General features: G+C 40.2%; 1 pseudogene; it reads left to right on the top strand.

Annotated features, from left to right (window-relative positions):
- The first annotated feature begins 4,310 nt into the window (after nucleotides 1–4,310).
- LOC131830824 (5S ribosomal RNA) lies at nucleotides 4,311–4,429 on the top strand (annotated as a pseudogene).
- Nucleotides 4,430–6,000: the final 1,571 nt, after the last annotated feature.

Raw genomic sequence — 6,000 nt, forward strand, 5'->3', positions numbered from 1 at the left:
TTATATCTATGAAAGGAGTCAGCTGACTACTTCACACTGCCTGGAAAACACTTCTACCAGAAATCTCCAACACTCACGCCTCATTTACGGCTCTGCTCAATTGTCAGCTTTCAGGAAGGTCTCCTTTGACTGACTTATCTAAAGTAACACCACCCCTTGGTTACTTACCATCCTTAATACTGCTTTATTTTTCTTAGAGTACTTTCTGACATTCTCTCTCTCTCCTTTTTCATTTTCATTTATTACAGAGCCCACTCTCACATTGGAATGTATGCTCCTGGAAAGAAGGAATATTTGTTTACTTGATCAGCTGCTGGTTACTCAGTGTCCAGCATAGACTTGTAATAGGTGATCAATGATACTTTGTTAAGTTAATGATTCCCCAAATCTCCAATGCAATGTTATCTTTGCCAATCCGAAATATGAAAAATGGTATTTTAACATCTCTCAATTGCATTTCTATGTCTGTGAGTGAAGTTTAGCACTTGCTCATGTACTAAAAAATCATCAGGGCTCCTGGCTGGCTCAGCGGGTAAAGCATGCGACTCTTAATCTTGGGGTCATGAATCTTGGGATCACCCTACATTGGGGTGGAGATTAATTAACAATAAATAAATAAATAAAAATGATTTTTTAAAAATAATCTTTTTTTCTGTATAAACATCATTGTTTCCAACAGATGCTATTTTAATAAATGTAGTAAATATAGTTATTTTATTTTATTTTTAAATACAGTTCTTTAAAATGGTTATAGATGTCATAGAGCTTGGTCATTCTGTACTTTATCAAGGTTTGGAGTAGTGCCTATTCAATGCATAAAAAGTAACTACCAAAGACAACTTATGAGAAGGTGAACACAGGTTCCATGAAACTTCCGATGTTTAAAAAGAGTCCTCCTAATGGAAGGGGATCTCCTAGGCTGAAATATGGAGAAGAAATGATTAGCTTCCTTGGCAGCTACTCGTGGAGCTTATTTAGTTTCCCCACACTAGCAGAGCCTGAGAGTAGGATTTGGGGGCAAGGAGTGATCTCAGGGAGCAGAAGTGATAGAGTGGGAAGTAACAGAACAGGAAGGGAGAAAAGTCGATATTGTGTGCAACGGTGAAATTTCTGCTCACATGGGCACAGATGATCAATCCCACTGGGAGACTCCTGAGGAAACATGTACCACATGCCTCAGGATTGTCATACCAAAGGACAGGGAGACCGAACCGTTCGTCTGCCAATTCCCATCTCCCACTGATTGAAAGGATATCTTGGAAGCGTATCTCCCCCATGCTTGGGAGCTGCACCTGTACCTCGCTGTGCAGCATTCTCCAGCCTCGGAGAAAGAACAAAGGCAGAAAACCAGATAGCTGTACTGGCACACCTTTGAGGAGAGAGTCTGTCGATGTGTATGGTCTCTAGTCCCTGCACTGAGAGTATGTGTGTGGCCTTTGTGCTGCTACTTTATTAGTCTCCTACTGGCTTTGAATGATTCCACGTGCTCTTGTCTTATCTCACCATCTGGATTTTGCACTCTTTAAAGGCTGGAATTTTGGCCACTCCAAGGTGTATCATACAGTCTTTTGGAATTCTATGACACACACACATTTGTTGACTGTTTTTCATTCGTTCATACATTCATCACAAAATGTGATGATCATGGTTCTGTGCAAAAGGAAGGAAGATATGTACTTCAAATTTATACCTAGTCACCTTGCCATTTGTTGTCCAGGGTCCTGGATTTGCCTTCGTGCTGCATTTGCGCGTCCCAGAGAAGGAAACTAGACAGTCTCATCAGCCCTAAATGAGCTACCCAGGGAATATTAGCTACAGGGTGTTTGGGGCAAAAGAACTGGAAGTCATTAAATAAAATCTCTGCTTTCTGCAGATCATGTCTGAAATATGTTACCTTCTCAATCGATTTGTTAAAAGGAGAAAGGGACAGTCATTGGGGTCCTGATTATATGATGTAAGCTGATTTTATAGTCTTGATAACGACTTCTGTAGGAGGAAAGCTGGTGGGTCTATTTTCTGGAAGAGCATGTCCCTGTGTACAGGTTGGTCCTGGTTGGTCTAGACAATGCCACCACGTACAACTGTGTAGACTGTGCCGCACAGCTCCTGGGGACATCATTCTCACAGCTGGGCAATATGGAGACCTAGAGAGAAAAATCTCAAGTGGAAGCTCCTTCTCAAACAAGAAAGACTGACAGAAGAGAAAGTTAGTAGGTGTCTCCGCTCATTGAAAGATGCCCAGTAACTGACCCGTCCCCACATGACTTTGCCCTGGGGAAGACAGCAAAGGCTGGAAAGCTGGTGAGTTGAAAATAATAGTTGTGGCATCTACTCTATTCCAGACTGTGCTAAGCAACTCATGGATAGTATTTTTAATCCTCAAGAGCCCGTTTAAAGGTGAAGAAAGTGAGATAGAACCTTGGGCAAGCCACTCAGGTCTTTAGGTTGGTGCTACTTCAAGGGTACTCACGACTCCTTGCAGCCTATGAACTGCTCATTACCAGTTCACAAGGGAAGCAGTACAGAATTAAGAGTAGGCTTTTAGAAACTTGTGTAGTTGGTGCCTGGGTGGCTCAGTGGGTTAAGCCTCTGCTTTCAGCTCAGGTCATGGTCCCAGAGTCCTGGGATCGAGCACCACATTGGGCTCTCTGCTCAGTGGGCAGCTGCCCCCCCACTGCCTGCCTCTCTGCCTACTTGTGATCTCTGTCAAATAAATAAATAAAATACTTTTTAAAACTTTTATAGTAACTTAATATCCAAGTACATGATCAGGAAGCTCACCTTGTTGAACAAAGGATAGATCAAGTGCTGTCCATGAATCACGTGTTTTGAGAGCTGTGTATGTGGTGGGACCATGTTTCCATGTGTGATATTTCAAGGTTAGTTGGTTAACAGCAAACCAAACACATGTAAAAATCTGAGAAAATAAAAGTATTTCTCTAGATTATTTTTACCTATTTAAAGATAACTTCTTTTTGTAAAAACTATATTTAAAACTTATCATTTAAAAATATTAGCTAAGGGGCGCCTGGGTGGCTCAGTGGGTTAAAGCCTCTGCCTTCGGCTCAGGTCATGATCCCAGGGTCCTGGGATTGAGCCCTGCATTGGGCTCTCTGCTTGGTGGGGAGCCTGCTTCCCCCTCTCTCTCTGCCTACTTGTGATCTCTGTCTGTAAAATGAATAAATAAAATCTTTTAAAAAAATATTAGCTAAGGGATGTCTGGGTGGCTCAGTCAGGTAAGCATCTGCCTTCTGCTCAGGTCGTGATCCCAGGATCCTGTAATTGAATCCTGCATCTCATCGGGGTCCCTGTTCAGTGGGCAGCCTGCTTCTCCCTCTGCCTGCCACTCCCCCTGCTTGTGCTCGCTCTCTCTCTCTCTCTCTCTGACAAATAAATAATAAAATCTTTAAAACAAAATTTCTCCTTCCATTCCCTTTAACAAACCTCTGTGAGATTCATTTCCCCACGAAAGCTTTTATTAAGACAAAACATAAAAGCAGTTTTGACAACCATTGTACATTGCTAGTAGCATTATGTTCCATTCTGCATGGATTAAATAGGCTAACAAGCCATAAGTATGTGCATTTGTCCATTAAAACTCAATAATGTTGATACACTGTTTATCTGAAGTAGGGAATCACTATATTTCACTTATAATTTTTTTGTTTAATTGTGAATGCAGAACAACAAAGTCATTAGCACAATAGTTCTCTATACTAATCATCTATTATATGCACATTGAATGAACAACATGTAGAGATTTCGCATTCATTTTCCTTTTTCCTATGTTATGTTTTGATCTATTTATTGACATGTAATTTTGTCTGTTGTATCTGATAATAAAAATCAAGTTTTTAAAAAATTTTGTATGTAGTGTAATTTATCCAGTCACTCTTTTTTTTTTTTTTAATTTTACAAATGGATTGATTTGCCACAGATAATTTTTTAAAAATACTGATTCTTCGGGACGCCTGGGTGGCTCAGTTGGCTGAGCCAACTCAGAGGCTGCCTTCGGCTCAGGTCATGATCCCAGCGTCCTGGGATCCAGTCCCACATCGGGCTCCTTACTCGGCAGGGAGCCTGCTTCTCCCTCTGCCTCTGCCTGCCATTCTGTCTGCCTGTGCTCGCTCTTTCTCCCTCTCTCTCTAATAAATAAATAAAATCTTTTTAAAAAATACTGATTCTTCACTATAGTGTGAGAAGTTCTATATGTCACCTTCATCTGTAAAGCGGGGATAAACTGCCAACTTGAATCCATCACAGTTTTGGATGGTTTAAAGTCCAATAAGCTAGGGGGAAAAGACCGCATGGTCTACGGCCATATCACCCTGTATGCACCTGATCTCATCTGATGTGAGAAGTTAAGCAGGGTCAAGCCTAGTTAGTACTTAGATGGGATTCTGCCTGGGAATCCTGGGTGCTGTGGGCTTTAAAGCAAAACAAAACAAAAATGGACTTCTTCCTGCAGGAAAGGGAGCAGTTTGGGGTTTCACTTTTTCATCTTTCCCACTAGAGGGCAGTCAAGAAGTACGTATAATGTCAGAAGTACAGCATCCTTTCTTGATCAACTTCACGGTGTAGAGATAGAGGGTCCACACCTCAGTATCATCAAAGCCATCTATGAAAAACCCACAGTGAATATCATTCTCAATGGGGAAGAACTGAGAGCTTTTCCTCTAAGGTCAGGGACACAGCAGGGATGTCCACTATCACCACTGCTATTCAACATAGTAGTTCTAGCCTCAGCAGACAACAGAAAGAAATAAAAGGCATCTGAATCAGCAAAGAAGTCAAACTCTCACTCACTGAAGATGATGTGATACTTTATGTAAAAAAGAAAAAAAGACTCCACGCCAAAACTGCTAGAACTCATACAGAAATTCAGTGAATTGTCAGGTTATAAAACCAGTGCACAGAAATCTGTTGCATTTCTATATACCAACAGCAAGACATTAGAAAGAGAAATTAAAAAGTCAGTGCCTTTTACAATTGCACCCCTAATAAAATAAAAAAATAAAATACAATTGCACCCCAAACCATAAGATACCTAGGAATAAACCTAACCAAAGAGGCAAAGAATCTGTACTCAGAAAACTATAAAGTACTCATGAAAAAAAATTGAGGAAGACACAAAGAAATGGAAAAATGTTCCATGCTCATGAATTACAAGAACAAATATTGTGAAAATGTCTATGCTACCTAAAGCAATCTACACATTTAATGCAATCCCTATCAAAATACCATCCTTTTTTTTTTTTTCAAAGAAATGGAACAAATAATCCCAAATTTAGGATTAATTTTAGTAGCCAGAGGAATGTTGAAAAAGAAAGCCAAAGTTGGTGGTATCACAATTTTATACTTCAAGCTCTATTACAAAGCTGTCATCATCAAGACAGTATGGTACTGGCACAAAAACAGACACACAGATCAATGAAACAGAATAGAGAGCCCGGAAATTGACCCTTAACTCTATGGTCAACTAATCTTCGACAAAGCAGGAAAGAATGTCCAATGGAGAAAAGACAGTCTCTTCAACAAATTGTTTTGGGAAAATTGGACAGCCACATGCATAAGAATGAAACTTGACCATTTCCTTATACCACACACAAAAATAGACTCAAAATGGACAAAAGACCTCAATGTGAGCAAGAATCCATCAAAATCCTTGAGGAGAACACGGGCAGCAATCCTTCGACCTCAGCCACAGCAATTTCTTCCTAGAAACATTGCCAAAGGCAAGGAAAGTAGGGCAAAAATGAACTATTGGGACTTCATCAAGATCAAAATCTTTTGGACAGCAAAGAAGACGGTCAACAAAACCAAAAGATAATGGACAGAATGGGAGAAGATATTCGCAAATGACATATCAGATAAAGGGCTAGTATCCAAAATCTATAAAGAACTAACGAAACTCAACACCCAAAAAACAAATAATCCAATCAAGAAATGGGCAGAGGACATGAACAGTCATTTCTGCAAAGGAGACATCCAGATGGCCAA

This window comes from Mustela lutreola, chromosome 4, assembly GCF_030435805.1.
Source record: "Mustela lutreola isolate mMusLut2 chromosome 4, mMusLut2.pri, whole genome shotgun sequence".
In the NCBI taxonomy this organism is placed as follows: Eukaryota; Metazoa; Chordata; class Mammalia; order Carnivora; family Mustelidae; genus Mustela; species Mustela lutreola.